General features: G+C 45.6%; 1 long non-coding RNA gene across 1 annotated transcript; it reads left to right on the top strand.

Annotated features, from left to right (window-relative positions):
• Positions 1-1,966: 1,966 nt before the first annotated feature.
• LOC103222740 (uncharacterized) lies at positions 1,967-20,620 on the top strand. Its single transcript, XR_493550.3, has 3 exons — positions 1,967-3,207; positions 8,046-8,246; positions 20,182-20,620. It is a non-coding gene; the product is annotated as an uncharacterized lncRNA (long non-coding RNA).
• The last annotated feature ends 1,042 nt before the right edge of the window (positions 20,621-21,662 follow it).

Here is a 21,662-nt window from a genome sequence, read left to right on the forward strand (position 1 = left end):
GTCACCCACCAGAATGGAAGCCCCGTAGGGCCCGAAGCCTCACACGGTGCCTGCCACTTCGTGTTTATTAGTACTGGTAGAATAAGTGGACGAAGGCAGGAGTCAACAAACAGTACACTTGCTAGCCCTTTGTATGCACAGGCAAAACCTGTATACTTGGAGAATCTGTTCTGGGTTTTGACAAACTCTGAAACACCCAGAAAAAAAAAAAAAAATACTTACTCTTTCTTGAGAAACTGCTGTAAAGTCCAGGCTAGAAAGGAAAAAGGAATTGGACATTGGTCTTGGTCCTAATAGAAAAAATTGTGGAAAGCCAAAGGAAAAGTACCTGTTTTAAAGGAAGGGAGCTTAAAATGCAGGCAAACATCAGACAACATGTCATTGTCACTTGTTTTTATTCTAGCTAATGGCATTTAACTGGCTGCGATGATACAGTGCCTCAGCCCCGGATGACACACACTCTGTAAAGGGAAGTCTGAAGTGTGGGAGCAACCAGTGCGCAGTCTATTGTGTCCCACATCAGAATAACAAGTCTTACCTCCTCTCCAGCGCTCGTGCTTAGGGGAATGGTGGTGGTTTCAAACTAGGTCCACAAATTCTCTGCTGAACCTCCCTGCAAGAGGTGGAGCCTAATTCCCATCTTCTTGAATATGGGCTGACTGAGTGACTGAGTTGTAACAAGGAGGACAAAGTGGAATGAAGGTGTACAATTCCAGGACGAGGTCATGAGAAGGCACAGCGGTGAATGCCCGTTTGGAGAAGCCCCACAGATGAGGAACCGAGGCCTCCAACCAACAGCCAGCGAGGACCCAGCAGTCATAGACTGAGTGGGAAGTGGATCCTCCAGCCCAGGCAATCCAGTGACCAGAGCCCCCGCCTACACCTTGACTGCAAGCCCACGAGAGACGCTGCACCAGAGCCACCCACCCAAACCATACTGACTCCCGGCTCTCCAAAACTGTGCAAGATCACTACTATTTGTTATTTTAAGCTGTGGAATTTTGAGGATAATTCTGTACCTCTGACTTAGGCTCTCATTCTGGCATCCATTAGGAGGTTCCAGAGAGAGGCACTTCCAACCTAGAAACTTAAAGGTGTAGGTCAAAGTTCCTTATGGTCCAGGTTCTGGAAACTTCTACCCATGGGATATTTCCCCAAGTGTGGTACACAAGATGAGTGTAGATGGTGCAAAGATGAGCGTTTATTTTCATAACACTTCTGAATTTCATTTACTATGGATTGGAAAAGTGCTGGTTTTCTACTTTGGAAAAATGATGGCAGCCCATGTAGGTTTGCCGTTGGTTCATTAAAGCAACACTAAGATGCCCTTTATCCCTCTCTGTTAGCACAAATAATAGAATGAAAATGTCATTGCCACAGCTAACTCAATTAAAAGCATTTCTGAAAGTTGCCCCTTGCTCCTGGTGTATTGAAGACTAGATTTGGAGCCACTTGTCACCAGCCCCATGGTGGACTGTGCCATTTACTCCCCCAAAGGACCCCAGGAAACCAACGTAATCAGCCTCGTTTTACAGGTGAAGAAACTGATGTTCTGGGAGGATGAGTGGCGTCCCTGAGACTGCACGGCTGCACAGGGGCAGCTGCAGGATTTCAACTCAGGCTGACCCCACCTGCGAGCCCCTTGGCCCCCCTGTGGTATTGGGGATCTAGGGCCAACTGCCTGGGTCCCAGCCACTAGTGCCTGGCCCTTGGGCTCTTTCATCTTGGTCAGTGTATCTAATCTCTGTATCTTAATTCCTGCATCAGACTAACGCAAATAAGTTCTTCCTCGCATACTGCATATTCTGAGAACATGGCTGGGTTCTTCCTTCCTTTCCTTCTCTCCCCTTATTGAAAACGAACCGCTGTCTTGTGACTAGTGTGGCCTTGGCAGTTTTCGCCCGGGGCATTTCCATGGCGGCGGCTGCCTCCGCTTCCTCCCACATGGAAGACAGCACGTTGGCAGCTAATTCACGGGATAAAGGCAGAGGCGGTGCAGATCAGTGAGCCTGGGAGCAGCAGTGAATGCCAGGGGTGCCTTCGCTGCACCAAGCACTCAGCCCTGCAGTGTGACTCAGAGCCACTCGTCACCAGCGGCCTCGGGCAGTCCACCAGCCTGAAACCACAGGACAGGACGGGCAGTCCCAGCACGGAACACTGATGCCCGTCATCATTTAGAGACTCAGAGGCAGTCACGAGAGGAAGTGGATCAGAGCCACTCTGGACTTCTCACGGCCAGCGCAGACCCTCGCATGTGTGACATGCACAGGGTGCCCAGTCTTCCTGGGCCTTTGGATGGAGCCCTCGGCCACCTGGAGGGAGCATTGAAACGGAAGATGCTTCACTCACACTTGGTGTTGCCTTCTCAGGTCCCAGCATCTGCACAGAGGCCTCTCGGGGTACGACAGTCTCCTGCTGAATGGCACCTTCCCTCCAGCACCTGCAGGCCTGCCCTGCCCACTGCACCTGCCCTGCCCCAGCGCTCCTGCCTGACCCTGGAGAAGGATGGAGAGGCAGGGTTTCGTGGGGAGTGCCGGGAAGGGGCTCCTCGGGAAAAGGAAGCTGATGGCAGCCCCTCCCTCACCTGCCCCAGCAGCTGAGCTCATCTCCCGGGGGCACTCATGCTCCCTAGAAGTGACAGGTGGGCCCGCTACCCACAGGCCAGCGGAACACAGCTCCTTTGGGGTGGGGGAAATCCTGCCCTTTCCTTGGCCACAGCCATCCCCACGCACCCACTGAGTCAGGATGGAGGCCCAGCCTGAAGGTAGGGGCTGGAGGGAGCACAGCGGGCGTGAGGAGGCGCTCCAGCCGTTCCTCGTTCTAAGTGGGAGCTCCCTGGGAGGACAGATGACTGCTGCATTAGGAGGGCGTTTCAGGCCCACCTGCTGCCTCCAAGGAGCATAAGCTGGCAATGCTGGAAATCAGCCTACGGCTGCCCCTCCAGGTGACCCCATCAGGGGAGCAGGACTACGGAACTAGCAACCCAGGTATTGAAGGATTATCGCTCTCCAGGGACTTCACTGCTGGAGCCAGGCCAGTGCTGGCATCTTTCCGGGACCTGCTCTAAGCTGCCAAGAGGAAGTGAGATTCATGGGTACACCTGCGGGCGGCTGCACTCCTCCAGGCCACACATTGGACCCAGCAGCTCCTGTCTGGTTAGCAGTGCCCAAGGGATGTTCCTGGTGCTGGAAACCTACTGGATTTGGGGTGCGTGCGACCCACCTGGGTCTGAGTGCTTGGCTTTCCACTAATCTGCTGAGTCTGTGTCCATCTGCCCATCTCCCCTTTTCCTTGCACTATCTCAGAATCTCTATTTCATAAAACGCCAATTATTTGGCTATTACCCTCATTTAAAATTGTATATATTAGTTAGAACATAATCCTCCTTCTCTCTCCGATCTCATTAGCTGATAAAAGCATTAGCAGATTGTCACATGTCTAAATGACCGTGTAATAGGTATCGGCTTTAATTGTTGGTACTTAAGTGGCCATTATAACAAAGTGTTTTGCTTCATAAGCCAGGTAAGCCCCTCGCTCTCCGGGGAGGAACGCTGGAGACTCGGCTGCTCAGAGCCGGATTGGCAATCTGCTGGCCACCTGTGTGTAGGACTCCGGTATTTTGACATTGGCCTCCAGAGTCATTTTTGTTTTGTTTGTCTTTAGAGGATATAAAATTTACCAGTTTAAATGTACTGGTCAGTGGTGTTAACTACATTTACACTGTCGTGTGACCATCCCCACCGTCCATCTCCAGAACTTTTTCATCCGCCCAAGTTGTACCCAATAAAGAACAGCTCCCTTCCCCCAGGCCCTGTGGCCATCGCTCTACTTCCTTTCTGTATGACCTGAGTACTCTGAGTACCTCATATAAGTGTAGTCGTAACTCTTTGTCCCTTCGTTACTGGCTTATTTCACTCAGCTTGTTACCCTCAAGGTTCCTCCGTGTTGTGGTCTGTGTCAGAATTCCCTTCCTGTTGAAGGCTGTGTAATATTCCCCTGTATGTATACATCACATTTTGTGTCTTCATTCATCCATTTGTAGATGCTGGGGTTGTTTCCATCTTTTGGCAATTGTGAATTGAATTACTGGCCTCAGGTGTCTTTGTTTTGTTTTCTATTCCAATCCTTTTTTTTTTTTTTTTTTTTTTGAGATAGAGTCTTGCTCTGTCACCCAGGCTGGAGTTCAGTGGTGTGATCTCTGCTCGCTGCAACCTCCGCCTCCCAGGCTCAAGCAATTTTCATGTCTCAGCCTCCTGAGTAGCTGGGACTACAGGCACGTACCACCATGCCTGGCTAATTTTTGTATTTTTAGTAGAGACAGGGTTTTGCCATGTTGGCCAGGCTGGTCTCGAACTTCTGACCTCAGGTTACCTGCCCGCCTCGACCTCCCTAAGTGCTGGGATTACAGGTGTGAGCCACCGCACCTGGCCTTTTCTCACCTGCTTCTCATTTTTACTCCTCAGTGACTGACATTAGACTCCATTGCGGCTCCTTCATAAATTCTATTAAACCACCTGAGCAACATGCGAGACGAAATTTCAAGAGCCAAGGAGTGAACTCTTTTCCTATACAGGAAAGAGTTCTTAGCCACTGGGGGGTCACCCACCCATCTGAGAATCTGAGAAAGTTCTGAATCCTCTCCCATTTGAAAACCATACAGTCACTCACACAAACGTGACCTTTTCAGTTTCCATGGACACCCCTGAGACCTATTTTTAGCCTACAGGCTTATCTCTGCTCTAGATAATTCATTTCTTCCCAGAACATGGTAAATCAAAAGTTTTCTAATCAGAGTGAAGTTGAAATGCTTGAATAAAACACAGAATCACTTCCAGTTTGGCAATGATATAAAGCGGAATGTCTGTGTTTGGAACTTTCCCGGTGCAGAACACGACAGTAAAAAAAAAACAAAAACAAAAACAAAAACAAAAAAACCGTGCATCTATGCAGTGTCTCCAAAATGCATGGGAGGCCAGGAGCTGAGTGTGGGATTCTCCTTCTGGCTGCAGAGGGGATTGCTGACTCTAGACATGCAGGGGAGAGCATGCTGGGGAAAGAGGCAGAAATGCCCTTCTCCAAATGGGAGTCCCTCCCAGCACCTGCCTCCTCCGCTCTGACCATTCTGATTGCTGGCAGCTCTAGCCCCAGCCCACCAACCCCGCCCAAGCACACACACCCACCCACTGTCCCAGCACAGGGAATCAGTCAGGGAGCCAGGAGGCCCTAGTTTCCAATTAGACTGCACACGACTGTGTGCCGCTGCCCGGGGAGGGGCTTCTGCAGGTGGCCGCCGACCTCCGCCTCAGGGCAGCTTCAGTTGCACAGGCCATGGAGGCTGCTGCCATCCAGCTTCTGCTGCAAGAGCCCAGGTTCAGCCAGACTTGTCTACTGAGGATGGGGAGTGTTTGGATAAACTTGCCATACCCGAGCAGGAAATACAAGTCAGCCTGGATTTAACACAGAGCTGGAGGCTGAGCCTCAGCTGAGCTGCCATGTGCGACAGTGTGCTGGGGGGTGTGTGCACTGATATCCAGGCATCTCTACAGAAGGTGATGTGTCTGGGAGACATGGGTCCTCGGGTGTGTGCACCTGGGAGTGGACACAGGTCCCTGCGTGTGTGGACGGGTGAGGTGGGAAAAGGCGGAATAGACCAGGAGCACAACGTCTGGGGCCTGGTTCCCTCCAGAGGGCAGAGTTCCAGAACCAAACCTAAACCCTCCTGTCCTGGGGCCTGTGCAGCACAGAACACCTAGGACAGTCATTCCACCCAGGTCCCACAGAGTGAGGGACAAGGACAATCTCCCTTCCCCTTTGGTCAGGGACTCCCAAGGGGCTGCAGCCACGTTGCTCCTTTTGAGGTTCGGCCACAGCACTTGGGCAGAGATGAAGCCATCGCTCAGGGCAGCCCTGATGGGGGCTCTCCCCCTTCCCAGGAAGCCTGGAACCTCATGGCCGACTGACACCTAACCCTTGTGGCACTTTAAAATCACCCGGGGAGCTTTGGAAACAGCCCCCCATTCCAGACCCATCATTATAAGAATCTCCGGAAATGGGGCCTCGGCGTCCCAGGTGGTTCGAATGTGCAGGCTAGACCCACTGATGGCCTCTTCTTCCCCTTGGGAAGCCCTCACCCATCTTTGGTAAATACATGATTGATTATGCGTAAGGCGGGTAACTGCCAATATTGAGTCCACTGAAAGATGCACATTTCGGGATTCTGGTAGAGATTTTCCTTACAATCACTGTCAGGCAGGTGACAGGTATAAAAAGCTGCCATCGTCATTACTGAAGCATGTGCTTACCCCATCAAAGTGTCTCATATGGTTGTCACTTTAATGGGCATTATTGGACAACACATGGAGAGTTTAATTGCTATTTTAAAATATCCTCAAAAATGTTACACTATAATTTGGCCTTGAAATGAAAATATTGTGTGTTTGATGAGCACGTACACAGAGCATCAGGGCGTACCTTTGATGTCAGCAAAGCAAATGTTTCTCACTTCCATTTCATGGGGTTTTTTGCAAAGTCATAGCCAAGGGTTTTATAGAACCTAACAAAGCAAGACACCACAAAGAGTGATCCATGAGAAGGAACTGTCCATCACACACCTAGAACACCAAAGGCCAAGAGATCACCAAATCCCGGAAACAACTTTTTAAGAGACATACGGCTCTATTGCACTCTACGGCCCAGTCACCATGGGAAACACAGGCCCATGCTCTGAGCCCAAAACAAGAGCCATGCAGTTGCATATGGATGTGGAATAGAGAAAAATCTTTAGAAATACCCCCACCAATGTATTTCACTCATTTATTCAATTTTATGTAAGTACGAGAGTGACATGATACAATCCATGTCTATGAATTTCAAAAAGAGATCTTTCGATAAATATCAAGAAAAATTTGAAATGATATAAAGCATTGTTTCAGCTTTATTGGAAATGCTTTTCTTAGTGATTCACAAAATGGGTGCATCTTAGAATCGATGGTTTGTTAGTTTCTGTGAAATACGGTCATTTGCTACTGGATCTAATTCCTAGCACTCAAGTTTAACCTGCCTGTTGCCTGAACCATCCGAGCTCCCATACTCTGGCTCTGTTCTCTTCTGAGAATGCCAGTAGGTGCCCCCTTCCCAGGCTTTTCCATTTCACGGAGAGACTCTCTGGCACTGGCCTCTGCCCTCACACCTTCTCACCCACCCCCATCCTGACAGGTCTTGCAGCTCTTCACCCCTGAGTCAACCCTCAGTCTTTCTTCTGCCATTTCTCGTTTTTACCATGCCTCTTTCCCTGTAATTTCACCTTTTTCCAGCACGCACTGCCAAACGGGGGCCCTAATGTCAATCCGTCACTCTTACTCATCTCTAAAATGGGGGCCAGTAAGGCAGAGACTCAAGGCATGCGCTGGGGAGTCACAGGTATAGATTCCCTCCGAGCTTTCTCGTAAGCTGGGTAACCTTGGACATGTTGCTTTGCTTCGCCTGAGAAGGGGAAGAAAAAATCACTATGTCGTGGAGTTGTTGCAGGATTAAATGAGAGAGTGCGTGCATTTCAGACCCTCTTAATTACAGCTGCCTCCGTGGCTTCCTTCCCAAGTGCAGCTACTACGGAGTTTGGGTAGGATTGACCAGGTCAGGGCTTGACTGGCTTAATCCCAACCATGTGACCTAGGGCACGTGACCTAGGTTGGTCTAGTCAGAGTAAAGCTCTGTTCTTACTCGGATGGTTTGGGGAAGAGAAATTCCTTTTTGCCCTGATGGTATGGTACAGTCATCCCTTGGTATCTGCAGGGGTTGGTTCCAGGACCCCTGAGGATACCATATTCAAAGATGCTCAAATTCCTGATATAAAATGGGATAGTATTTGCAAATAACCTCCAACAATCCTCCTGTATTTTTCAAATCATCTCTCGATTACTTAGAATACCTAATACAATGTAAATGCCATGTACATAGTTGCTATACTGTATTGGGTTTTCATTTGTATTATTTTTCATTGTTGGATTGTTATTTTTAATTGTTGTTTACTTTTTTCTGGTCCTCAGTTGGTCGAATCCAAGGATGCTGAACCTGTAGATCCAGAGGGTTGACTGTGTCTATGAAGGCTGTAAGTAACCCCAGGAGCTCTTGGCTGCCAAGAAACCAGTCTGAAAAAGAGGCTGGCCTTTGAGGAGGATAGGAGAACAGAGGAGGGTAACTGAGCCAGGACCCCTGTCAAACCACATCTGATCCCTACAGTGACTCAGGTATGTGAGCCATAAAAATTATCTTATTTAAACACATTTCAAGTATCTTTTCTATCATTTGCAACCAAAAAGCATTCTAAAGGATCCAATATGAAAAGCATTTAACAAGAACTTAACAGACAGTAGTTATGTTATCAACTCAAGTGTTTAAAATTTATAACGGAAATGAGGGAAATGAGTAACATGTCTGTCACTCCAAGTGAACCTGTTCTGTAGCAGCATGTAAATCCCTGGGCCCTGTTCTAGAATTTCGCCAGTAAATGATCACCGCAGAACCCCTAACCTCCACTCTACCAACCAGAATACATCCCATTTCCACATTCGAAGTAAGTAATTCAGGGCAAACTCTTTTAGTGACAGAAAGTATTGATTCCGAACCCCATCTCTCCACTGTCCCCTAGATTAATTAAGTGGAAGGAATAGGAAGCCTGCTGCTCCTCCACAGTGCCCTATGGCACCAGGACGCCTCACAGAAGCCACACTGGCCCCACACGCCCTGGCTGTGTGCACAGAAGCCTGGGCCTGATGCTCTCGAGTGTTACTGAACTGAGCTGGGGTCCACGCACCTGCCGCAGTAGAACCAGATAGTCACACTGAGCTTTTGCAGTGGTAGAAAGGAAGGTGTATATTTGCAGGGCACCATGCAAGGAGGCCCAGCAGCCTCTGCTCCGTCCTGGCCTCCCTGATGGCTTGCCGGCAAGGACTCTCCCAGGCAGGGATGTGCCGCAGGAAAGCGGATGCTTCAGGCACGGTTGTAATCAACATGTGGAGGGAACACAGTGGTCTTTGCTGTTGGTTCAGGGGCGAAGTTTGTTTAAATTTTACGGTCAACAAAAAAGAAATGTGAACTGGCGGGGAGGGAGGCAGTGACTCCCTCCAAGCCCCCCAGGAAGAAACTTAGAAGAAAGAATGGTCGTCAGGGTTCAGTCCTCAGCTCCCCTCATCTGAGCTCTGCCTGCAGTCGGTCTGTTTGCTGAGGGTCCTCGGCGGCGGGGGTGGGGGTGCAGGTTTCTGGACTTGAACTTCCTCGGCTATTGTTTTAGGCAACTATGACATTCTTGCTTTCAAGTTGCTTATTTCCTTCTCAGGGCCTGGAATTTCTCTTGAAGGAACTTAGAAATTTTTTTTTATTTCCATACTTGCTCGGGGGGCCACAAACCCCTAAAAAAGGGGTCCCTACTCTGGCTTAAGAGCAGGAAGGTGTCGAGTCAAATCAGTTCTCCCAGGGAAGTGTGGTCTCCAGGAAGCAGAGGCTCCGGACACACTTCTGAGCCTTCCTTGTCTGGCCTTGGCTCCGTACGTGGAAGGAAGGCCAGAGCAGCCCCAGGCTCCCTTCTTCACCCTCCGCGGGCGGCCAAGTGCCTCCTGCAAAGAGGTTGAGGCGCGCTGCGGACCACAGAGCACCTGTGCCTCCACCAGGTCACCGGGCGCGTGGCTGTCCCTTCAGAGCACGAGGGTGGCGTTCCTGCAGTGTTCACAGTGGTCGAAAGGGCTCTTCCCGCCCTGGTCCTGCCACCTTGGAGGGATTGAAGGTGGCCCCCAGCTCCGTGGTGAGCTTGCCGGCTGTGATAGACCCATCACAGCAACACACTCCGTGTGCACCCAGTTGTCACAACATAGGTGGTGTGACTTGAAATCCAGTTGCTCAGAGTGGGGGCAGCAAGCTGGGCTTCGGGGAGTCCGAGTGGGGAAGGCGCTTCAGCCGGCAGAGCTGAGCAGAGCTAACTGTGAAGGGTGAGTTCCCAATACAAAGTCTTCCATCAACAGGCAGAAAACGTGCTTATGACTTCCTCATTGTACCCAGGGCTTTGCTACAATTCATATCTTCCTCATGGTTAATGGCGTTTTAGCCCACTGAAGCCACATAATACATTTCATCAATTCTTGGGGGAGGCTCCTGCCCAGAACATCAAAGCCAATTTGTAAATATCGAGTGATGGATTTTGTCAGTAAATTCATATCAGAACAAGGCAATAGCGTTCCCACACAAATTAATGTATCTTAGCAGATGTTTAACTTTGAATATCCTGTTTTGAATATATATTACCTGATAATGTATATGCACAAAGCATTTTTTATTTCCACTCATTAAATCTCAATCAGACAAGTAATCGTCCTAAGCTACAGAGGCACAGAAATCAGTTTTCCCTGCCCATCAAATAGAAGCAATTTATTGTGGTGTAAAATAAATGAACTGCTAATACAATTTTTAAAAAACAGCAATAACAAAGCTAAAGGGCCGTGCCCCTGAGGAAGGATTGCCGTGGTAGGCGGGGGCACAGAGCCAGTGGCTGGGTTTGAATTCTAGCTCTGCCACTGACCGAGCGACCTCAGCCAGGTTCCTCCCTCCCTGTGCCTCTGTTTCCCCTCTGCTAATGGGGATGTGTGTCATCTACTTCATAGGGTTGTGGAGGGACTTAAATGGATTAATTTGTGTGAAGCGTTTAGAACCCTGCCTGGCATTATGCATATTATGCTCATATCATTATACCCTAAATGACACAAGAGAAAGGTGGAAGCAGAAACAGACCTGGTGACCGACAAGGATGTAGAGGGTGACATTTTGGCCAAACATAGAAACCACAGAGTTTTAAAGGTCAAAAAATCTTAGAATTTTTATTTACCCGCTCCCCGTTTTACAGATGTGTTATTTGTCTGTTTTCATGCTGCTGATAAAGACATACCCGAGACTGGGCAATTTACAAAAGAAAAAGGTTTAATGGGCTCACAGTTCCACATGGCTGGGGAGGCCTTGCAATCATGGCAGAGGGTGAAAGGCACGTCTCACGTGGCAGCAGACAAGAGAAGAGAACGTGTGCAGAGAGTTTCCTTTATAAAACCATCAGATCTCGTGAGACTTATTCACTATCAGAAGAATAGTATGGGAAAGACCCACCCCTGTGATTCAATCATCTCCAGCCAGGTCCCTCCCACAGCACATGGGAATTATGGGAGCTACAATTCAAGATGAGATTTGGGTGGGGACATGCCAAACTATATCAACAGATGAGGGAACTGAGGCCTGGGACTCCAAAGTCACTTGAGTGAGCTCCACCTTTGGTCCTGCAGAGCTCACACAAAGTGGGGGCCAAGGCGTTGCTCAGAGCAGCTGAAGAGACCTTAAGCAACATCCTTGACATCTGTTGACCTATGACCTTTGGAGAGTCATAAAACATATGCACACTACTCCCACATATCTTTGATGGCATATTCCCCTTGACCCAACTTTAAAATAAATAATAATCAATATAATTTTTTTTTTTTTGAGATGGAGTCTCGAACTGTCGCCCAGGCTGGAGTGCGGTGGCACGATCTCTGCTCTGCTCACTGCAAGCTCCTCCTCCCGGGTTCCCGCCATTCTCCTGCCTCAGCCTCCCGAGTAGCTGGGACTACAGGCACCCACCTCCACGCCCGGCTAGTTTTTTGTATTTTTGGTAGAGACGGGGTTTCACCGTGTTAGCCAGGATGTTGTTGATCTCCTGACCTCGTGATCCACCCAGCTCGGCCCCCCAAAGTGCTGGGATTACAAGCATGAGCCACCGCACCCGGCCAAAAATCAATATAATTTTTTTAAAATTAAAAATTACAGTCCAGCAGCTGCTTCAACAGATGCAGAGCCCCAGATACAGATACAGGGAGGCCTTGGTGGCTCCATTTCTTTGAGCGTCCTCAGACCCCCTCCCTGAATGTTTTCCATCAAGGCCCTGCATCCAGGGACACTCCAGAATTTTCCTGACTAACTAGTGGAGTGTTACTGAGGTTATTGTCATGGGAAGAAGAGCTGATGAAGGTGAATTTAGAGTGATTTTGCAGACTGAAGAGCTGCAGCTTGGGTATCTCACACCAGGCTGGAGTTTCCTGTGTCATTGTGGTGGCCATCCTCATCACAGTGACTGTTTGAAGAGCGCTTGGCCCAAGGCAGTGCTGTTGTAGCTGCTCTGTAGAGAGGAGAGAGCACCAGGGTTACTTAGTGGATCTCCCCACGCCTAGCCCATGCTCTCCCAGTTACCTGGCATATGCATTTTTTTTTCTATTGCTGCTGTAATAAATTACCACAAACTTAATGGCTTAAATCAACACCCATTTTTAATTCACAGTTCTCATGCGGTATGCTTTGGATATTTGCCCCTTCAGATCTCATGTTGAAATGTCACCTCCCATGTTGGAGGTTGGCCCTGATGGGAGGAACTTTGATCATGGAAGCAGATCCCTGGCGAATGGCTTAGCACCATCCCCTTGGTGATGAATCAGTTCTCACTCTGAGTTCACAGGAAATCTGCTTGTTTAAAAGCTGGTGGCACCTCCCTCCTTTCTCTCTTGCTCTTGCTGTGGCTCCTGTCGCTTTCTGCCATGATCGTAAGCTTCCTGAAGAATCACCAGAAGCAGATGCCCACACCATGCTTCCTGTATAGCCTGCAGAACTACGAACCAATTAAAGTTCTTTTCTTTGTAAATTACCCAATCTCAAGTATTTCGTTATAGTGATGCAAGATTGGGCTAACACTTTTGGGTCAGAAGTCTGAGCACAGTGTGGCTCAGCTGGTTTTCTGTTCAGATTCTCACAAGGCCAAAATCAAGGTGGCAGCAGGGCTGTGTTCTTCTCTGGAAGTCTCTCTAATCCGTGTCCAGGGTCATTCAGGCTGTGGTGGGATTCAGTTCTGTGTGGGTACAGGACCGTTTTCTTGTGGGTGCTCAACCAGGTCTGGTCGCTAGATTCTAGAGACACTCACGCTGTCTGACTTCTCACCCCTTTCAAAGCTGGCAGCAGCAAATCAAAAGTTATGAGTCTTTTTGATCCCCCACCTTCCTCGTCTCTCCTGCTTTTCTCTTTCACTGAATCTCTCTGACTCTAGCCAGAGAAATGTCTCCGCTTTTAAGGGCCAAGTGGTCAGTTTGGGCTTGTCTGGAAAATCCAGAAATTGCATCTACAAAGCGCCATTAAAGCAGCACCTAGATTAGTGTTTGGTTGGGTAACCAGTGATAGGAATCTAGGGGGACATCTTCAGAATCCTGCCAACCTTACCTGGCTGTGAACTACCTGGGGGTGAGGATCCCCTCTCCTCCACGAAGAGAGGATGGGCCACTTGAGGTCTCAGCTCACCACAAGGTCATTGCGAGGTGGAGATCAGAACTGGTGGTAGCCCCTTAGGCAACTCAGTCAGCATCCCCACCCCAGCCCCTTAGTTGTCAGCAGTCAGTCACTATCCCCGAAGTCCTCCCTCCAGGACAGGGGGCAGACATCCCCTCTGTGTCTTCATCTGTAAAGTGAGGGTACTAATTGTAGTTCACAGTCTGAGACCCCAGGTCCTTCTGAAGTTATCCAATGGTCAGTGTTTTAAAATTGTATTAAAAAATCATGCATTTAGAAGCAGTAAGCCAAAACTGCTCAATTTACCCCCACGTCAGTGTGGCAGCTCTGCTAATCAAACGGGGATCAGAGGCTCCAACTTGCCCTTCGGTAGGTTTTGTATAGTTCCTGACTCATTTCTTAAAAACAAAAAGCAAGCAGATAACAACTTGAAGTAAATTCAGACTGCAGAAAAATGGCAAGAATAGAACAAAGAATTCTCACATAGCCTTAACCCAGATTCCCCCAAAGTTAACATTGTGTTACACTTACCAATTCCCCTCTCTCTCAATCTCTCTCCGTCTCTCCCTCAATTTTCAAACTGCTGGTAACAAGCTGCTATAATGTAACCAGCCCTCTGGAGGGTCCTGAGGGGCATGATGAGGAATGGAGTAGCACACACACAAAGCTGAAGCCTGCTGACAGCCACATGAATGAGTTCGGAAGAAAATCCTTCAGCCCCACAGCCCTGCCAACAATGTGTTTTTACACTTTTTACCTTTGCAGATCTAATAAACATGTGAGAAATAATAAATTTTTTTTTTTTTTTTTTTGAGACGGAGTCTCGCTGTCGCCCAGGCTGGATGGAGTGCAGTGGTGCAATCTTGGCTCACTGCAACCTCTGTCTCCCGGGTTCAAGCAATCCTCCTGCTTCAGCCTTCCAAGTAGTTGGGACTACAGGCACGCGCCACCACACTGGGCTAATTTTTTGTAGTTTTAGTAGAGAAGGGGTTTCACCGTGTTAACCAGGATCATCTCTACCTCCTGACTTTGTGATTCACCTGCCTTGGCCTCCCAAAGTGCTGGGATTACAGGCATGAACCACCACACCTGGCCCAAGAAATAATATATTTCAATTAGTTTTAATTTGTCCTCTTATTAACAGTGATGTTGAGTCCTTTTTCATATATTTAAGGAACATTTTAATATATTTTTGTGAATTATTTGTTCATGTATTTGCCCATTTTTCTTGCAGATATATATATTAGGAATGTTAGGTGTTTATTATATATGCTGCAATTTTTTCCCCAGATCTTCATTTTCTTTTGATATTCAAAAGTTATTTTCATTTTTATGTAGTTGAACTTATCAATCTTTTCTTTTATTTCATTTAGATTTTGAGACATAGAAAGCTTTTCCCTACATCCAGGTAATAAGTTGCAGAGAAATTCATCCATGTTTTCTTCTAGCTCTTATGTGGTTTCAGTTTTTACATTTGGACCCCTGACCTTGTTTATCTTTTTGTGTGGTATGAGATATGGATCTAATTTTTATCTTTTTCCAAGTGGCTAACCAGTTGTCTCAGTATCATTTACTAAAAATTCCATCTCTGCCACAAGTGATTTAAGATGCCGCCTTTACCATATACTGAATTTTCATATGTAGTTTGGTCTATTTCTGGTGAGTGTATTCTAGTCAATAGATCTTTTTGCCTACTCATGCAACAATATGAGAGTTTCAATTATAGAGGCTTTATAGTATGTTTCATTGTCTGATAGAGCTAGCCTCCCTCATATATATATATATATATTTATGTAATGTTCTGGCTATCCCTGCATATTTGTTTGCTTGTTTTAGAGACAGTGTTTTGCTATGTTGCCCAGGGTGGAGTGCAGTGGCGCAATCATAGTTCACTGCAGCCATGAACTCCTGGGCTGAAGTGATCCTCCAACCTCAGCCTCCCGAGTAGCAGTGACTACAGGTGTGCAGCACCACACCTGGCTAATTTTTATTTTTATTTTTTATTTTTTACAGAGATGGTATATTAGTCCATTTTCATGCTGTTGATAAAGACATACCAGAGACTGGGAAGAAAAAGAGGTTTAACTGGACTTAGGTTTCTACATGGCTGGGGAGGCCTCAGAAACATGGTGGGAGGTGAAAGGCACTTCTTACGTGGCGGCAGCAGCAAGAGAAAATGAAGATGCCGAAAAAAAAAAAAAAAAAAAAAAGCCCTGATAAACCCATCAGATCTTGTGAGACTTAGTCACTACCATGAGAACAGTATGGGGGAAACCGCCCCCATGATTCAAATCATCTCCCACCGGGTCCCTCCCGCAACACATGGGAATTATGGGAGTACAATTCAAGATGAGATTTGAGTGGGGACACAGAGCTAACCATATCAGATAGAATCTTGCTGTGTTTCCCAGGCTAGACTAGAACTCTTGGCCTCAAGTAATCCTCCTACCTTGGCTTCTCCAAGGTCTAGGATTAAAGGCGTGAGCCACCACATCCAGTCATGTTTATTTATGCATATGAGCTTTAATATCAACTTGTCAGGGTTTTAAAAGTTTCTTGGGATTGTGTTAAATATATAAATTAAAATAGAGAGAATTAACATCTTCATATTTCTGAGTTGCCCTGTCCAAGAACAAACTTAATATTTGCTCAAACCTAAGTTTGTACCTTCAAGACCTTGTTTATCTTTGTGTGTGGTATGAGGTGTGGATCTGATTTTTATGTTTTTTCAAGTGGTTAACCAGTTGTCTCGGTATTATTTACTAAAAATTCCATCTCTAAAATGGGCAGAAATGAAAAAAAGAGCATTGAGAATACCTGGTCTTTGAAACTTTGGTAGAATTATCCTATAAGACCATATATGAGTCTGATGCTATTTTTGTGTAAGAGGTCCTTGATAACTTTCTGTCTCTAATAGGATCAATTTTGGTAAACTGTATTTTTTAAGGAAATTGTCCCTTTCAACTCAGCCTGTAGGTGATCTCATGCTTATTAAACTTATTTTGTGTCAAGTTATTTCCTTGTCGCCATTTCTTAGTTTATTTATTTATGCTTTCTACCCCCTTTTTTTTTTCTAAGTTAGCTAGTAGTTTATCTATTTTGTTACTTTTTGAATGGAGGTATTGATTTATTGATTGTGAGTTATTGTATTAGTTTTCTAGGGCGCCTGTAGCAAAGTACCCCAAAATGGATGGTTCAAGCAGCAGACGTTTGTGTTCTCACAGTTCTGGAGGCCAGAAGTCAGTGTTTGGTCTCAGCTCCATCGTACTACTTTATGCTAAAATTACCACATTGTGTTGAAAGTGCTATGTTTCTTCTTCTGTGTGATGAGTTTATTTGGCTCTTTTAGTTTTTAAAACAATTTCTTTTGGGATTTAGAAGGTTTAAAGTTCTGTTCTACAGACACTTTTCAAAAGAAGATATACATGCAGCCAACCCAATCATGTGAAAAAAATCTCAACATGAAATGCAAGTCAAAACTACAATGATAAACCATTTAAGGCCAGTCAAAAATGGCTATTATTAAAAAGTCAAAAAATAACAGATGCTGGCAATGTTGTATTCTAATCGTTTCACTGGGATATGTCTCAGAGTTGATGGTTTTTGGTTTATCCAGTTACTCAGTGACCCCCTTCAGTATCGAAATTTCAGTTTCCTCATATTTCCAGAAGGCTTTCTTGCAATGTAGTAATTTGAGGTATAAGCTTTGTTCCAGCATTTTGTTTTTCTTCTTCATGGTCTTCAATTACATGTATTGTGTGCTTCTTCCATTTCAATTGCTTTCTCTCTGAACTTTTTTTCTTCTTTCTTTAGCTTATTTTTATTTTTTAGCTACTCTCCTGCCTTTCTTCAATGCTTCTTCTTAAATTTTCCTTTCTGTCTATTATCCCTTGTGCACCTGGGAACGTATTTTTTATTCCTGAGATCATTTTGTGTTTTTCATTTTCTTTTCTGAGATCAATCAACTCTCTTTATTTTTTTCTATTTTTGTCTTTCTGGTTTAAGCTCTTTAATTTCTGTTTGAAGATGATGTTTTCTATCCTGAAATATTTGTTTGATGAGATCTCACTGAACTGTGAGTGTAATGTGACCTTTGTCTTCCACTTTGTGATCATTTGGGGGAGGAAGAGTTTGGTGCGCTGAGGGTTCTCCTTGTTAAAGTAGGTTTATATGGATTTCGTTTGCTCTGCCTATTCATTTTATGGGATGGCTTACAAGACTACAAGGCTACTAGTTAAGGGCACCTCTCTGTCAGCATAGGAAAGTGTGGTTTCTTTGAAGGGTGGCTTGTTTCAGAGGGGCACGGGCGAAGGGTTACGTGAACGTTTTTTGCTTCTCTCTTGCCCTTCAGAGCACTAAAACTTCCCACTTATGCCCTATCTTCTAAAGAATCTTCCTTCCTTTTAGCTTCTGCCCTAGAAGTGATGCCCTTTGGAGACTGCTCACTTTGTATCTTTGTAGTAGGAGCCTCTCCTGTGGGCAGTCATCTTGGGGCAGTCTCAGACCCACCGGTAGGCGGCCTCTCCTCACCTCCATTCCCTTTTTCCCATACCGCCCTTGCTTTCCACCATCTTGAGACCGGGACATGGGAAATGGCTTGCTGAGATTTGGTGTTCGCTGCCCCACTCGCCAGCAGCTTACAGTTTGTGAATTCTCCATCTCCTACGTGTGCTGAGAGTTGGGTCTCACATCACCTCGTCTGCCCTTCCTGTTGTTGTCTACTGATTTTTGTAGGATTTGTTGGGAGATTCAGATGAATGCAGATGACTTCAACTCCCTAGAATTCTTTATATGTTTTTGATGAACACAAAAAGAAAAAATTTACTTGGTGTTTTGAAATTCAAAAACGTACCAGCAAAATTAAATGGATTATAATGAATTTCCACTTTTTGGAGGTCCCAGAAGGTGACTTTAGTTCTAACGTGCAATTGGATGAACAAAATATTTCAACATCTGATGTCCTTGGAGAGAAAAACAATAAAATGTGTCCTTGGTGTTGGTAATATGAGGAACCTCCAGAGTGAACTTTTCTGACTCTGAATTCTCATCACTGTGGTCACAGCCACCGTGACACTAATGGGGGACGTCTTAGGACCTAAGCTAGGAGGAGTAAACATGGCCCCTTCAGAAGCCCTCCCTCTCCATCAAGCAGCCCCCCATTCACAGCTCATTACAGCCCTCCTTGGGTGTTTGGCTGAGGGATGTTCCCACATATGGGCACGAAATTTACCCACATCCTGGCATTTGTCTCCATCAAAGAAAAGAAAAAGATTGAGTCTATGGCCAAGTGCAGGAAAACACTATGTGACTTCTTTGCCTCTTTTCTTCCTTGCCTTCAATAACCATCCTCAATAACTGGTAAATCAGACAAATGGACCCACGTGCATACACAGAGACACACTCACACACACATGCACACCGAGCTGGAGCCATGCCCACAGCCTAACGAGGCCTCCCTTTCCTTCCCTCCAAGCACACGGGCTATCAGGGGTATCTGACAGGCCTTGGTCAAAAAGGAGTGACAGGAACAGACAGCCCCACCTCCACCCCACATGCTCTGCTCCCAGCTTGAGGCTCCTGCCCAGGAGTGGGAGCCACAGAGGCCCTGCCCCACATGTGGTCAGCACCACTCAGGGTTCTGAGAATCCGCTTACCCTCCAGGGGCCTGCACGGCTCATTAGTAGCCATCCCTAACACTCGTGCTCATAGAGTCCCCATGAGCTGATGGATGGACTGTAACATGGAATATTATGCTCAATAAATGTTTGGTTTTGGGAGCAACGGTGGTGATCGTGAGGTGCAGAGGTTGGGTGTGGGTCACCATGAGGCCAGCCTGTCTTCCTTTGTTCCCTACCCACAGAGCTGGCCCCATCCTGGCTTGGGCGTGGGTTCAACTGCCCATTGATGTCACCAAGGTCTTTCCCGCTTCCTTCGAGTAGCCGCCAGGGGCAGGGTGCTGAAGCAGGGAGGAATAAAACTGCAATATGAAGATTTTTTCTATCACCTCTGCGGTTTTTCTGTGGCTCCAAGGATTTTCTTTTGTGCAAAAACAAAAAGGAATAAAAAAGTCTTTCATCTGCCAAGATTTTTACTTACTGCATATGAAAGGGTAGCATCTTCTATGGATTTTAAAATGCCTTAAAAATGAGTATCAAAGAGTCCGAGGCCCATTAATCTAAATTGCTTTAACACTTAGAGAAGAATAAAAGGCACTTTCTAAAATCTGCAAATGAGACTAACCTACAAAATTACGGATTCAATGCTGGGGGAAAAAACTTGAAACAAGCATCTTTAAAGGGAAAGAAATATTTCTGCAATATTTAAAAATCATGTTTTGAAATAGATAAGAAAAAGACAGATATGTACTTAGACCTGATGGAAGGAGACAGGGAAAAAAAATCTAGTTCAGCTAAGACTAGCCACCATCAAGTTCCATTCGGTGAAATTTCCCAAGGAGGATCAGCTCCTAGACAGGCTATTTTTACCACCTTTGCAGAAACTCTTCTACATGGATCTCAATTTCTAAGTCGTTTTTCTCCCCTGGAAAAATAATGCACAGTTTTCCAAATTTAGAGCTGAATTCTTAACTGTTACAATTGGTAGGAAAGAGGTCATCTTACTTTTCAGTCTCTCCTATTTAAATTTATTATCTGGTACTTCGATAGTAAAAATAGAACGTAAGGCCTATAATATTTAATAGTCTTGATTTTGCAGCGCCCGTCAGGATGGGAAAGCCATAATATTATAATAACACCTTAAATTTACATCCTGAATATGTCTAAGGAGCTAATAGAGTTTTATCAGGCAATTTTAAAATCTGATTAATCCTGTCATCATCTCTGACAGGTCGGTGCCTAGATAGGGTCTTGGCATGGGCCCTCTCTGCTCAGCAGTGTGACACCGAGTTCCAGAGACCACATCTCCAGCACCCACAGCTTCCCTCAGGTTCCTTCCTCGTCCCTACAGAGCTGCTCTGATTCTGCTGGAGGAACAAGCTCTCTTCTAGAGGTCTACAGGTCATGTTTGACTTTTTCCCAATTTTCCCATATTATAAAAGAAATACAAGCTAATGCTGAAAAACTAGAATATTCAGGCAAACAAGCTGTTGGGGGAAATGACCCAAAACACTACAATCAAGAGACCACTATTATCATTTTGGCACACGTCCATCTAACCAAGCTGCTTCCCTGCACGCAGACATAAAAATAGGATTCTACTATATTTGTTTATATAAAACATAAATATAAAATACATGTACTTAAACATATATATCACACACGCACACCCCTTTAACAACATATACACATCAACATCTGTTAATGGCTTCAGAGAGTTTTGTTTTTTGCAAACACCAAACCTCTTTAGCTAAACAATTATTTCCAAGTATTTACCAATATCAATGGTGTTACCAATGAAATATATATATAATTTATTATCTTCTAAAGTTATTTTCTTTTAAATTTTTAAATTAAATTTTACTTTTAATTCGCTTGAATTTTTTCTCTAAATTTTTTTTAAATTAAAAAGAATTTCCTTTGAAATTTTTTAAATTTAAAAGAATTTTCTTTAAAAATTTTTAAAATTTAAAAAAATTTTTCTTGGAAATTTTTTTGTTTCTGTTTTATCTCCTTCCTCCATTTTTGATCTCCCCCTAGACTTTCAATATAACCAAAGTCATTGGCTTGATTTCTCTCTTTCCACATACTTCTCTATGTGTAGAGAAACACATATACATGTAAGAAGTAAAGTCTGCATTTCAAGAAAGTTAGTAATTGAATTAGACAGGTGTGTTTAGCCAAAAACAACAGAAAGCCTAATGAACTGCTGGTTAAAGAGGAATTTATTTTTATCATCAACAAGAAGATTGGAAACAGGAAGCTTGGGTGTGGGTTCAGCTGCTCAGGGGTGTCACCGAGGCCTTCAGCTGGCTGCATCTCTGGGCTCTGCTGTCCTTGGGCTCTTTTCATTTTCATGTTTGTTGCCTCGTGTTCACAAGGTGGCTGCCCCAGACACACGCAAGGTTGGAGCATGAGAGGAGGAAGCTGTCTCTTAGGAGGAAACCAAACATTCGCATCACAGACTTTCCTTTCATCCCATTGGCCAGAGCTGGGTCACATGGCCCTTTCGCACTGCAAGAGTACCTGAAAAGCCAGGAATTCACATTGGCTGCCTTCAGTGAGCAAAGTGGCCTCCCACAGTGAATAGGAGCAGCAATGGCTGTGGTGTTTGGTAACCACACTTTCTGTAAGAATAATACACTAATGTCCAGAATAAAAGAGCAGTGATTCCTTCTGTGTGGATGACATTAGCCTAGGGACCAAAAAGGT

Source organism: Chlorocebus sabaeus, chromosome 18, assembly GCF_047675955.1.
Source record: "Chlorocebus sabaeus isolate Y175 chromosome 18, mChlSab1.0.hap1, whole genome shotgun sequence".
NCBI classification, from domain to species: Eukaryota; Metazoa; Chordata; class Mammalia; order Primates; family Cercopithecidae; genus Chlorocebus; species Chlorocebus sabaeus.